This window comes from Phalaenopsis equestris, unplaced genomic scaffold (genome assembly GCF_001263595.1).
Source record: "Phalaenopsis equestris unplaced genomic scaffold, ASM126359v1 Scaffold235439, whole genome shotgun sequence".
Taxonomy (NCBI): Eukaryota; Viridiplantae; Streptophyta; class Magnoliopsida; order Asparagales; family Orchidaceae; genus Phalaenopsis; species Phalaenopsis equestris.
This window is the reverse complement of record NW_018253310.1, coordinates 67,266-67,507: the sequence shown is the minus strand read 5'-3', so window position 1 is coordinate 67,507 and position 242 is coordinate 67,266.

The following is a 242-nucleotide window of genomic DNA, read 5'->3' as shown; positions in this document are numbered from 1 at the left end:
TATATATATATATAATTGATTAGTAGTATTTCGAGCCAAAACAAGTCGAAGACGAACGAACAAATATTTGTTTGTGTTGTTCGTGTTCGGCTCGTTAACTTAGCGAATGAGACGAACGCGAGCTTCTTAACTAGCTAATGAGACGAACACGAGCTTCTTAACGAGCTGAACACGGAACACGAGTTGTTCACGAACAATGAGCCGTTTTGACAGCCCTAATTCTAAATAAATGTCATCTCTTA